The sequence below is a fragment of the Nerophis lumbriciformis genome, linkage group LG07 (genome assembly GCF_033978685.3).
Source record: "Nerophis lumbriciformis linkage group LG07, RoL_Nlum_v2.1, whole genome shotgun sequence".
Classification (NCBI taxonomy): Eukaryota; Metazoa; Chordata; class Actinopteri; order Syngnathiformes; family Syngnathidae; genus Nerophis; species Nerophis lumbriciformis.
In genome coordinates, this window is record NC_084554.2 from 40,820,443 (window position 1) to 40,834,791 (window position 14,349).

Consider the following 14,349-nt stretch of genomic DNA (forward strand, 5'->3'; position numbering starts at 1 on the left):
AAGTTCATCCACACCAGACTCTGTCATCCATGTCTTTATGGACTTTGCTTTGTGCACTGGTGCACAGTCATGTTAGAAGAGGAAGGGGCCCCGCTCCAAACTGTTCCCACAAAGTTGGGAATTGTCCAAAATGTTTTGGTATCCTGGAGCATTCAAAGTTCCTTTCACTTTGAACTAAGGGGCCGAGCCCAACTCCTGAAAAACAACCCCACACCATAATTCCTCCTCCACCAAATTTCATACTTGGCACAATGCAGTCCGAAATGTACCGTTCTCCTGGCAACCTCCAGACCCAGACTGATCCATCAGATTGCCAGATGGAAAAGCGTGATTCATCACTCCAGAGAAGGCGTCTCCACTGCTCTAGAGTCCAGTGGCAACGTGCTTTACATCACTGCATCCCACGCTTTGCATTGGACTTGGTGATGTATGGCTTAGAGTCAGCTGCCCGGCCATGGAAACCCATTCCATGAAGCTCTCTGCATACTGTACGTGGGCTAATTGGAAGGTCACATGAAGTTGGGAGCTCTGTAGCAACTGACTGTGCAGAAAGTCTTTGCACTATGCGCTTCAGCATCCGCTGACCCCTCTCTGTCAGTTTACGTGGCCTACCACTTGGTGGCTGAGTTGCTGTTGTTCCCAAACTCTTTCATTTTCTTATAATAAATAATAATAAATTTAGGAGCGAGGAAATTTCACGACTGGATTTGTTCCCCAGGTGGCATCCTATGACAGTTCTCAATCAATTAATCAATCAATCAATCAATGTTTATGTATATAGCCCTAAATCACAAGTGTCTCAAAGGGCTGCACAAGCCACAATGACATCCATGGTACAGAGCCCAGTTCTACGCTGGAAATCACTGAGAGCAGCCCATTCTTTCACAAATGTTTGTAGAAACAGTCAAATACTTTTGGCAATATAGTGTATAATACATAACTTGTGTATTTAAGTATTTAAGGAATATTTGAGTTGGATAAGCGGTAGAAAATGGATGGATGGATGGATGGAGTTGGGTCATGTAATATGTCACCAAAGGTCTTAAAAAGTCTATTTTTGAAGATTTTTGTCAAATCTAAAAAAGTAAAAATGGGAGCTATATAATACATAACTTAGTCGAGGTTACAGTGGTTTACTCGTTATACAGTGCTCAATACCAGGGTAGAGTGGAATATACGTTAGGTCAGGAAAAAACACAGAGGCTATTTCATCCCTACAAGCCTGTTTCACAGGTTTCCCTGCTCTTCAGGGGAGTTAAAAAAAACTCCCCTGAAGAGCAGGGAAACCTGCGAAACAGGATGAATTAGCCTCTGTGTTTTTTTCCTGACCTAACGATGGATGGATGGATGGAGTTGGGTCATGTAATATATCACCAAAGGTATTTACTTTAAAAGTCTATTTTTGAAGATTTTTGTCAAATCTAAAAAAGTAAAAATGGGAGCTATATAATACATAACTTAGTCGAGGTTACCGTGGTTTACCTGTTATACGGTGCTCAATACCAGGGTAGAGTGGAATATACGTTAGGTCAGAAAAAAACACAGAGGCTATTTCATCCCTACAAGCCTGTTTCACAGGTTTCCCTGCTCTTCAGGGGAGTTGAAAAAAAAACTCCCCTGAAGAGCAGGGAAACCTGCGAAACAGGATGAATTAGCCTCTGTGTTTTTTTCCTGACCTAACGATGGATGGATGGATTGAGTTGGGTCATGTAATATATCACCAAAAGTCTTTACTTTAAAAGTCTATTTTTGAAGATTTTTGTCAAATCTAAAAAAGTAAAAATGGGAGCTATATAATACATAACTTAGTCGAGGTTACTGTGGTTTACCCGTTATACGGTGCTCAATACCAGGGTAGAGTGGTATATACGTTAGGTCAGGAACAAACACAGAGGCTATTTCATCCCTACAAGCCTGTTTCACAGGTTTCCCTGCTCTTCAGGGGAGTTAAAAAAAACTCCCCTGAAGAGCAGGGAAACCTGCAAAACAGGATGAATTAGCCTCTGTGTTTTTCCCCTGACCTAACATATAATACATAACTTATGTATTCAACCCAGCACATGACATTTTGGTTTTGAGTATTTGATTTTGGACACATAATAAGTCACCAAAGGTCTTTAAAAGTCTATTTTTGAAGATTTTTGTCAAATCTAAGATGGTAAAAATAACAGAATATAAAACTAACTTGGGTATTTAACCCAGCAGGTGACATTTTGATTTAGAATATTTGAGTTAGGTCATGTAATATGTCATCAAAGGTCTTTAAAAGTCTCTTTTTGAAGCTTTTTGTCAAATCTAAGATGGCAAAAATAGAATAATATAATACAAACTTATGTATTTAACCCACGAGGCAGATGGCATTTTGGTTTGGAATATTTGAGTTACGTCACAGAACAAGCCCCCAAAGTTCTATAAAAATAACATTTTCAAGTTTTTCATGAAAACTAAAATGGTAAAAATATCCGAAAAATAAAAATGACTTACATATTCAACCCAGTAGACGACATTTGGTTCAAAATATTGTAGTTAAATCACGTAATGAGTCATGATTTTTGACATTTTGGTTTGGAATATTTAAGTTATTTCATGTAATAAGTCCCGAAAATTCATTAAAAGTACAGTTTTGAAGCTTTTCATTAAAACTAAAAAGGCAAAAAAATATCAGAAAATAAAAATGACTTACATATTCAACGCAGAAGACAACATTTTGGATCGAAATATTGTAGGAAAATCACGTAATAAGTCACGAAAGTTCTTTAAAAGTCTATTTTTGAAGCTTTTCATGAAACTGAGGATGACAAAAATAACAGAACATAAAAATTATTTGCATATTAAACGCAGCAGATGGCGTTTTGGTTTGAAATATTTGACTTACGTCACATAATAAGTCTCGAAAGTTCTATAAAAGTACAGTTTTGAAGCTTTTCATTACACCTAAAAGGTAAAAATATCAGAAAATAAAAATGACTTACATATTCAACTCAGAAGACGACATTTTGGATCGAAATATTGTAGGAAAATCACGTAATGAATCATGAAAGTTCTATAAAAGTCTATTTTTAAAGCTTTTCATGAAACTGAGGATGACAAAAATAACAGAACATAAAAATTATTTGCATATTAAACGCAGCAGATGGCATTTTGGTTTGAAATATTTGAGTTACGTCACATAATAAGTCTCGAAAGTTCTATAAAAGTACAGTTTTGAAGCTTTTCATTAAAACTAAAAAGGTAAAAAATATCAGAAAATAAAAATGACTTACATATTCAACTCAGAAGACGACATTTTGGATCGAAATATTGTAGGAAAATCACGTATTGAATCATGAAAGTTCTATAAAAGTCTATTTTTAAAGCTTTTCATGAAACTGAGGATGACAAAAATAACAGAACATAAAAATTATTTGCATATTAAACGCAGCAGATGGCATTTTGGTTTGAAATATTTGAGTTACGTCACATAATAAGTCTCGAAAGTTCTATAAAAGTACAGTTTTGAAGCTTTTCATTAAAACTAAAAAGGTAAAAAATATCAGAAAATAAAAATGACTTACATATTCAACTCAGAAGACAACATTTTGGAACGAAATATTTTAGGAAAATCACGGGATAAGCCATGCAAGTTCTTTAAAAGTTTATTTTTGAAGCTTTTCATGAAACTGAGGAGGATAAAAATAACAGAACATAAACATAATTTGCATTTTAAACGCAGCAGATGACATTTTACTTTGGAATATTTAAATTATTTCATGTAATAAGTTACAAAAGCTCTTTAAAAGTATATTTGAAAGCTTTTCTTCAAATCTAAGTTGGTAAAAAATATCAGAATATAAAAATAACAAACATATTCAACTGAGCAAATAACATTTAGATTGGGAATATTTAAGTTTGCGTAACAAGTCATAAAAGTTCTTGAGAAGTGTATTTTTAAAGCTTTTGATGAAATTTTAAATGGTAAAAAATATCCAAATATAAAAATTACTTACATATTTAACCCAGTAGATGACATTTGGTTAAAAATATAGAAGTAAAATCACATAATAAGTAATTACTTTTTTCTTAAAGTCTATTTTTGAAGCTCTTCATTAAACTTAAGAAGGTAAAAAAATAGCAGAATATAGAAATAATTTGCATATTAAACTCAGCAGATGACATTTTGTTTCGGAATATTTGAGATATTTAATGTAATAAGTTACAAAAGCTCTTTATAAGTATATTTTGAAGTTTTTCATTTAAAACATCCAAAAATAAAAATGACTTACATATTCAACCCAGTAGACGACATTTGGATCAAAATATAGTAGTTAAATCATATAATAAGTCATTAAATTTTTTTCAAAGTCTATTTTTGAAGCTTTTCATGAAACCTAGGACGGTAAAAATATAGCAGAATATACAAATAATTTAAATATTCAACTCAGCCGATGACATTTTGGTTTGGAATATTTAAGTTATTTCATGTAATAAGTCCCGAAAGTTCTGTAAAAGTACAGTTTTGAAGCTTTTCATGAAAACTAAAATGGTAAAAATATCCGAAAATAAAAATGACTTACATATTCAACCCAAGAGATGACATTTTTTATCAAAATATTGTAAGAAAATCACATAATAAGTCACAAAAGTTCTTTAAAAGTCTATTTTTGAAGTTTTTCATGAAACCGAGGATGATAAAAGTAGCAGAACATCAAAATAATTTTCATCTTAAACGCAGCAGATGACATTTTGATTTGGAATATTTGAGTTACATCACATAATAAGTCCCAAAAATTCTATAAAAGTACAGTTTTGAAGCTTTTCATGAAAACAAAAATGGTGAAAATATCCGAAAATAAAAAGGACTTACATATTCAACCCAGAAGACAACATTTGGTTAAAAAATATTGTAGTTAAATCATGTAAAAAGTCATAAAATTACATTAAAAGTCTATTTTTGAAGCTTTTCATGAAACCTAGGATGGTAAAAAATAGCAGAATATCAAAATAATTTGCATATTAAACTCCAAAGATGACATTTTGATTTGGAATATTTAAGTTATTTCATGTTATAAGTTACAAAAGCTCTTTAAAAATAAATTTTAAAGCTTTTCTTCAAATATAAGTGGGTAAAAAAATAGCAGAATATAAAAATACCAAAAATATTCAACAGGGCAAATAACATTTCGATTGGGAATAATGAAGTTGCGTCACGTAATAAGTCATAAAAGTTCTTGCAAAGTATATTTTTTAAGCTTTTGATGAAATCTAAAATGGTACAAAATATCCGAATATAAAAATGTACGTATTTAACCCAGCAGACGACATTTGGTTCAAAATATTGTAGCTAAATCACGTAATAAATCATGAAATTTCTTTAAAAGTCTATTTTTGTAGCTATTCATGAAACCTAGAATAGCAGAATATGAAAACAATTTGCATATTAAACTCAGCAGATTACATTTTCAATTTAGAATATTTAAGTTATTTCATGTAAAAAGTCCTGAAAGTTCCACAAATGTACAGTTTTGAAGCTTTTAATTCAACTGGAATGGTAAAAATATCCCAAAAATAAAAATGACTTACATTTCAACCCAGAAGATGACATTTATGATCAAAATATTGTAGTTAAATCACGTAACAAGTCATGAAACTTCTTTAAAAGTCTATTTTTGGTAGCTATTCATGAAACCAAGGACGGTAAAAAATAGCAGAGTATAAAAATAATTAGCATATTAAAATCAGCAGATTACATTTTTAATTTGGAATATTTAAGTTATTTCATGTAATAAGTCCTAAAAGTTCCACAAATGTACAGTTTTGATGCTTTTAATTTAAACTAGAATGGTAACAATATCCGAAAAATAAAATGACTTAATTATTCAACCAAGAAGATGACATTTTTTATCGAAATATTGTAGTTAAATCACGTGATAAGTCATGAAACTTCTTTAAAAGTCTATTTTTTGTGAAACCTAGGACGGTAAAAAATTGCAGAGTATAAAAATAATTAGCATATTAAACACAGCAGATTACATTCTTAATTTGGAATATTTAAGTCATTTCATGTAGTCTTGAAAGTTCCATAAAAGTAAAATTTTGAAGCTTTTAATTAAAACTACAATGGTAAAAATATCCGAAAATAAAAATGACTTACATATTCAACCCAGAAGATGACATTTATGATCGAAATATTGTAGTAAGTCAAAAAAAGTTGCTTAAAAGTCTATTTTTGAAGCTATTCATGAAACTTAGGATGGTAAAAAATTGCAGAATATAAAAATAATTAGCATGTTAAACTAGGCAGACTACATTTTTAATTTGGAATATTTAAGTCATTTCATGTAGTCTTGAAAGTTCCATAAAAGTACAATTTTGAAGCTTTTAATTAAAACTACAATGGTAAAAATATCCCAAAATAAAAATGACTTACCGTATTTTTCAGACTATAAGTCGCTTTTTTTTTTCATAGTTTGGCCGGGCTCCAGTGCGATTTATATATGTTTTTTTCCTTCTTTATTATGCATTTTCGGCGGGTGCGACTTATACTCCGGTGCGACTTATACTCCGAAACATACGGTACATATTCAACCCAGAAGATGACATTTTTGATCAAAATATTGTAGTAAAATCACCTAATAAGTCACAAAAGTTGTTTAAAAGTCTATTTTTGAAGCTTTTCATGAAACTTAGGATGGTAAAAAATAGCAGAATATAAAAATAATTAGCATGTTAAACTAGGCAGACTACATTTTTAATTTGGAATATTTAAGTAATTTCATGTAGTGTTGAAAGTTCCATAAAAGTACAATTTTGAAGCTTTTAATCAAAACTACAATGGTAAAAATATCCGAAAATAAAAATGACTTACATATTCAACCCAGAAGATGACATTTATGATCGAAATATTGTAGTAAGTCAAAAAAAGTTGCTTAAAAGTCTATTTTTGAAGCTATTCATGAAACTTAGGATGGTAAAAAATTGCAGAATATAAAAATAATTAGCATGTTAAACTAGGCAGACTACATTTTTAATTTGGAATATTTAAGTCATTTCATGTAGTCTTGAAAGTTCCATAAAAGTACAATTTTGAAGCTTTTAATTAAAACTACAATGGTAAAAATATCCCAAAATAAAAATGACTTACCGTATTTTTCAGACTATAAGTCGCTTTTTTTTTTCATAGTTTGGCCGGGCTCCAGTGCGATTTATATATGTTTTTTTCCTTCTTTATTATGCATTTTCGGCGGGTGCGACTTATACTCCGGTGCGACTTATACTCCGAAACATACGGTACATATTCAACCCAGAAGATGACATTTTTGATCAAAATATTGTAGTAAAATCACCTAATAAGTCACAAAAGTTGTTTAAAAGTCTATTTTTGAAGCTTTTCATGAAACTTAGGATGGTAAAAAATAGCAGAATATAAAAATAATTAGCATGTTAAACTAGGCAGACTACATTTTTAATTTGGAATATTTAAGTAATTTCATGTAGTGTTGAAAGTTCCATAAAAGTACAATTTTGAAGCTTTTAATCAAAACTACAATGGTAAAAATATCCGAAAATAAAAATGACTTACATATTCAACCCAGAAGATGACATTTACGATCAAAATATTGTAGTTAAATCACGTGATAAGTCATGAAACTTCTTTAAAAGTCTATTTTTTGTGAAACCTAGGACGGTAAAAAATTGCAGAGTATAAAAACAATTAGCATATTAAACACAGCAGATTACATTTTTAATTTGGAATATTTAAGTTATTTCATGTAGTCTTGAAAGTTCCATAAAAGTACAATTTTGAAGCTTTTAATTAAAACTACAATGGTAAAAATATCCCAAAAATAAAAATGACTTACATATTCAACCCAGAAGATGACATTTATGATTGAAATATTGTAGTAAAATCACGTAATAAGTCACAAAAGTTGCTTAAAAGTCTATTTTTGAAGCTATTCATGAAACTTAGGATGGTAAAAAATAGCAGAATATAAAAATAATTAGCATGTTAAACTAGGCAGACTACATTTTTAATTTGGAATATTTAAGTCATTTCATGTAGTCTTGAAAGTTCCATAAAAGTACAATTTTGAAGCTTTTAATTAAAACTACAATGGTAAAAATATCCCAAAATAAAAATGACTTACCGTATTTTTCAGACTATAAGTCGCATTTTTTTTTCATAGTTTGGCCGGGCTCCAGCGCGATTTATATATGTTTTTTTCCTTCTTTATTATGCATTTTCGGCAGGTGCGACTTATACTCCGGTGCGACTTATACTCCGAAAAATACGGTACATATTCAACCCAGGAGATGACATTTTTGATCAAAATATTGTAGTAAAATCCAGTAATAAGTCAGAAAAGTTGTTTAAAAGTCTATTTTTGAAGCTTTTCATGAAACCGAAAAATAGCAGAGCATCAAAATAATTTGGCCAAATGACAAAAACACCAATGTGAACAACCCAAACAATATTTTGTAAGTTCTAGGTTAGGACCAGCGATGGAATCGAATACAGTCCACACTTCTACAACCGCCATCACCAACCTCTCAGTCAGCGTCAATCAAAACCATCAAATTCCAGCCGGGAGCCTCGCGGGTCCTCCTCGGGCCGACCCGTCCGCGGTCCTGCTGTGGCACCGCGAGGAGTTCCGAGAAGCCCGCAGCCGCAGGTTCTGGGAGATGGACCTGTGGAGGTTCCTGGTGGAGGAGCTGGCTGCCATGGTGACCACCCAGGGGTGACTGAGGGCTCGCTCGGCGCTCGGCCGTCGCGCCGGGTCCGGTTCCAGCAGACCTCGGATGAAGTCCTTGGCTGGCTTGGACACGGACGGCCAAGGCTGAGGAAGGACAGGATGGAGATGAGACGTTTTGGGCTGGCTGCTCTAAAAACAAACCCCGCCCACTCTGGTGTGTTCCTGGTCTGAGCTGCAGTGACGTAGATTACCGTAATAACTCCTATAACACCCAAAAGTGCACATTTCGACCATTGAAATACTTTCTATAGTTCAAGACTTACGGTAATTTAAAAACAGCACTGCACATCATAATGTGCAGAGCTTTCGGTTTCGATTCCCGCCAAGGAATGGCAACCAGGGAGGACAAAAGCATGAGAGACACTAAAAGTTTTGATGTTAAAGGTATAAAAAAATGATGTAGAACGTGCAACAGGCCGGTTTGAAAATCTTAACCGAAATCTGCCCAGGTCTGATATAGATGATCATATTTGCTGTACAGATGTACTTTAGAAAGGAGGAATGTTGGATATTTCTCTTGTTGCCTTTTTTGTATTTGACTTTATTAAATGTTTGAGTAGAATCTTAGTAAACAAAACCAGTTTTCTTTTAAAGGGGAACATTATCACAATTTCAGAAGGATTAAAACCATTCAAAATCAGTTCCCAGTGGCTTATTTTATTTTTCGAAGTTTTTTTCAAAATTTTACCCATCACGCAATATCCCTAAAAAAAAGCTTCAAAGTGCCTGATTTTAACCATCGTTATATACACCCGTCCATTTTCCTGTGACGTCACACAGTGATGCCAACACAAACAAACATGGCGCATAGAACAGCAAGCTATAGCGACATTAGCTCGGAATCAGACTCGGATTTCAGCGGCTTAAGCGATTCAACAGATTCCGCATGCATTGAAATGGATGGTTGTAGTGTGGAGGCAGGTAGCGAAAATGAAATTGAAGAAGAAACTGAAGCTATTGAGCCATATCGGTTTGAACCGTATGCAAGCGAAACCGACGAAAACGACACGACAGCCAGCGACACGGGAGAAAGCGAGGACGAATTCTTCTAACCAACGATTGGTATGTTTGTTGGCATTAAAGGAAACCTACAACTATGAACTAGGTTTACAGCATATGAAATACATTTGGCAACAACATGCACTTTGAAAGTGCAGACAGCCCAATTTTCATCAATTAATATATTCTGTAGACATACCCTCATCCGCTCTCTTTTCCTGAAAGCTGATATGTCCAGTTTTGGAGTTGATGTCAGCAGGCCAGGGAAGCTAGGGTCGATATTCTTCTCTTGATCATCTTCGGTGGCATAAGGGACGGTGTGAGCCAAGACATCCAGGGGGTTTAGCTCGCTCGTCTGCGGGAACAAACTGCCGCCATTTCTTGCCGTGCTACCGAGGTCCTTTGTCCCTGAATTGCTCACACACTCCGGCAGATTCAATGGGGGTCTGGCGGCAGATTTCTTTGACTTGATCGTTGGAAATGCATCTGCTTTGAGTGTCGCAGGATATCCACACATTCTTGCCATCTCTGTCGTAGCATAGCTTTCGTCGGTAAAGTGTGCGGAACAAACGTCCAATTTCTTGCCACTTTCGCATCTTTGGGCCACTGGTGCAACTTGAATCCGTCCCTGTTCGTGTTGTTACACCCTCAGACAACACACCGACGAGGCATGATGTCTCCAAGGTACGGAAAACAGTCGAAAAAACGGAAAATAACAGAGCTGATTTGACTCGGTGTTTGAGAAACGCTCCGAGAGCGAATAATAGAAAGGCGTTTAATTCGCCAAAATTCACCCATTTAGAGTTCGGAAATCGGTTGAAAAAATATATGGTCTTTTTTCTGCAACATCAAGGTATATATTGACGCTTACATAGGTCTGGTGATAATGTTCCCCTTTAAGTAATATAGAAATGTATCACATCTGGTTATCAATCCGGATGGTTCTTCTCCTCTTTGTTCCGGAGGACACGTCAGCCACAGTTTCCAAAAACAATTTGAAATGTGGACTCGTCAGACCACAGAACACTTTTACACTTTGCGTCAGTCCATCTTAGATGAGCTCGGGCCCAGCGAAGCATTTCTGGGTGTTGTTGATAAATGGCTTTCGCTTTGCATAGTAGAGTTTTAACAGATGTAGCGACCAACTGTAGTTACTGACAGTGGTTTTTTGAAGTGTTCCTGAGTCCATGTGGTGATATCCTTTACACACTGATGTCGCTTTTTGATGCAGGGATCGAAGGTCACGGGTTTGCCACTTACGTGCAGTGGTTTCTCCAGATTCTCTGAACCTTTTGATGATATTACAGACCTTAGATGGTGAAATCCCTAAATTCCTTGAAATAGCTGGTTGAGAAATGGTGTTCTTAAACTGTTGGACAATTTGCTCATGCATTTGTTGACAAAATGGTGACCCTCGCCCCATCCTTGTTTGTGAATGACTGAGCATTTCATGGAAGCTGCTTTTATACCCAATCATGGCACCCACCTGTTCCCAATTAGCCTGTTCACCTGTGCGATGTTCCAAATAAGTGTTTAAAGAACATTCCTCAACTTTCTCAGTCTTTTTTGCCACTTGTGCCAGCTTTTTTGCAACACTTTGCAGAGCATCAAATTCCAAATGAGCTAATATTTGCGAAAAAAATTACAACGTTTTCCAGTTCAAACGCTAAGTATCTTGTTTTTGCAGTCTATTCAATTGAATATAGGTTGAAAAGGATTTGCAAATCATTGTATTTTATTTTTATTTACAATTTGCACAACGTGCCAACTTTACTGGTTTTGGGGTTTGTAGAATCAAGAATTGTTTTGAATTGAGAATCGAATCGAATCGTGTGGTGCCCAAAGATTCACAGCCCGACTCTCTATGCACTCTCACACACATATATTATTGTTCATGGTGTCATGAGTTACCAGCCTGGAGAGGTGTGTATGCTGGGCATACATGTCAAGTTAACTTTCAGTTTCGATTCCTTCCAAAGGGGGACAAAAGCGTGAGAGACGGGCAACCTCAGCGCTCTGTTATTTGTACTTACTCCTGTTTTGTAGAACTAACTGTTAAACTTCAGTTCTCATCACAATGAACACACCCTCTGTTTTTTTTAATCTATTCTCTCTCACATATTATTATTATTATTATTATTATTAATGGTGTCATTAGGAGTAGGGATGTCCGATAATGGCTTTTTGCCGATATCCGATATTCCGATATTGTCCAACTCTTTAATTACCGATACCGATATCAACCGATACCGATATCAACCGATACCGATATATACAGTCGTGGAATTAACACATTATTATGCCTAATTTGGACAACCAGGTATGGTGAAGATAAGGTCCTTTCGTAAAAAATTAATAAAATAAGATAAATAAATTAAAAACATTTTCTTGAATAAAAAAGAAAGTAAAACAATATAAAAACAGTTACATAGAAACTAGTAATTAATGAAAATGATTAAAATTAACTGTTAAAGGTTAGTACTATTAGTGGACCAGCAGCACACACAATCATGTGTGCTTACGGACTGTATACCTTGCAGACTGTATTGATATATATTGATATATAATGTAGGAACCAGAATATTAATAACAGAAAGAAACAACCCTTTTGTGTGAATGAGTATAAATTGGGGAGGGAGGGTTTTTTGGGTTGGTGCACTAATTGTAAGTGTATCTTGTGTTTTTTTATGTTGATTTAATAATAAAAAAAAAAACGATACCGATAATTTCCGATATTACATTTTAAAGCATTTATCGGCCGATAATATTAGGAGGTGTGTGTGCTCGGCATACATTTCAAGTTAACTTTCGGTTTCGATTCCCGCCAAGGATTGGCAACCAAGGAGGACAAAAGCATGAGAGACACTAGTTAAAGGTCCTTTATCTGACAGAAGAAACACTTGCCAGTCAAAGATCCTCCTGTGGAGGGGGGGCGTGGCCTGCGGGCCTGCCGCGGAACTGGGTGTGCCAGGACCGGCCTCGAAGACAGCGACGGGTGAGTAGATGGCCCAGGTGGGCCTTGTTATCTAATCCCCTGTCGCCTTTATTAGCAGCAGCCGGCATGAGACACGCGGTTGGAGTAGGAGGTGCTGCTGAGCGGACGCAGGAGAGAAAGACATTTTGCTGGAAGCAAACGTCTCTGCACATTTATGAAAATAAAACAGTGTTATACCCTGTGTGGTGGTGGTCCGAAGAAAAAAAAACAAAAAACAAAAAAATACATAAAAAGTCACTACTATAACCCAGCGCCTCGTATCTGGAGCGAAAAGTCCACACCTGGGCGGCCGTGTTGGCGCCAACAGAAGCTTATAGGTAAGCCGTGGTAAAACCGCGTAGTCAAGGCTCGGGCTGAAAGACTCTTCAAAGCCGCCGGAAGCTTTTCATTCAAATAACGCAATAAAAGTCCGATCCCGGCTGCTCGGCGGGTCTAACGAGCAGAACTAAACCCAAAGGAAGCCTAAATGTCAGCGGGCGAAGCCGAACTAATAGAAGGCCTCAGAGGTCGGCCCACACGTCCGTGTTTCCTCACAACAAAGCTGGGCCGAGGAAAGAAAGCCAAGGAGGTGAATATTTCCTCTTGTCCACACGCCGGCTTTGGAAGTTGCCGTGACTTCCATCCAGCGGGAGAGGAGACGGCATTATCATAATTCGCCATCGTTAAATAATTCATCATGGCTTCGCTTCTCCGTCGTACGGGCAACACCGAGGACGACCGCCTCAGGGAAGACGTGACCTTTGCAGCTTCCGGCTTATTTGGAATCAAATATATTCCTGACGCCGGCTTGGATTGATGTGTTCACCTGAAATACCACAAACATCTCAATGCTCTCTACCGCCTCATCTCCCACTTCTATAAAACCTTTGGGGAGGTCTCACTCGCCCTTAGGTCTTCAAACTTTTTTTTGTCTCTCGTCGTAGAAGCTGCTGGGGACTCAAATGCTGTGAAAAACGGCAAAGTGCTCTTGTCATGTGGACAATCTTGGAGGAGCCTTTTTGTAGTTGAACTCTTTTGTCGTATAGATGATGTCATGTCTGTGTTGATCATGTTTTTGTTTGGCCATGTGTTGTTTGTTTTTTGGACACTTTCTTAGTTCCTGGTTGTTCACTTCCTTGTTTTGTTTCCATAGCAACCCATTCGTTTTCACCTGTCATGTCACGCACCTGTTTCACGTTTTAAATCACGCACCTGTTGTTAATCATGTCTGTGTTATTTAAGCTTTTCATTTTCTGTTGGTCAGTCTGGCGACATCACATTTATGCTCTGCACACTTTATGATCACTCTTCTTCATGTCAACTTCACAGTTCCATGCCAAGTAAGTTTTTGTTTCTTGTTCATAGTTTTCCGCCTTTGTGCGAGCCTTTTGTTTTCATAGCCAAGTTGTTTTACCTCCGCTGTGAGCGCCTTTTGTTTATACCTTTTTGAGTTTTAATATTAAACATGTACTCACACTCACGTCTTGCCCGCGCCAATTTTCCGTTGCCTTCCGGAAAAAACAAACCCCAAGGACCAAGTCTTGACGGATGATCTTTGACTTGTGTTTTTGCTGTAGATTCTTAAAGACAGCAAGTGTTTCCTGTCTTGTACAAACCCCGTTTCCATATGAGTTGGGAAATTGT